The following is a 373-nucleotide window of genomic DNA, read 5'->3' as shown; positions in this document are numbered from 1 at the left end:
TACTGATAAAAGATCGCCTGATTATTACTGACAGCTGAAACCGCTGATTTTGCTCATTCGAGTAGGCCCTTTCTTATTTCAACATAGGCCTTCCGTCGCCACTCGAGACGAAGCAAAGCGGGACAAACACACCGCAGGAGCACTAAAACGAGGACGGCGAGAACAATGCAAGAACAGCAGGACCGGGAAACGGACAAACCCTGACCCGCCCTGGGGCCGGGCTGAGGCGGCGCCTCATGAGGCGGCAACATGGCGGGCCCCGCGTCAGGGCGGGGGCGCAGGACACGCCCCCTCTTTGGGCACGCCCCCTTGGCCACGCCCACCTCCGCCGTTCTCCTATAAAAGCCTCGCGCGGGCCGAGCAGAGGGGCCGG

Source organism: Zosterops lateralis, assembly GCF_965231275.1.
Source record: "Zosterops lateralis genome assembly, chromosome: 1".
Classification (NCBI taxonomy): domain Eukaryota; kingdom Metazoa; phylum Chordata; class Aves; order Passeriformes; family Zosteropidae; genus Zosterops; species Zosterops lateralis.
Note: the sequence above shows the minus strand (reverse complement) of the source record.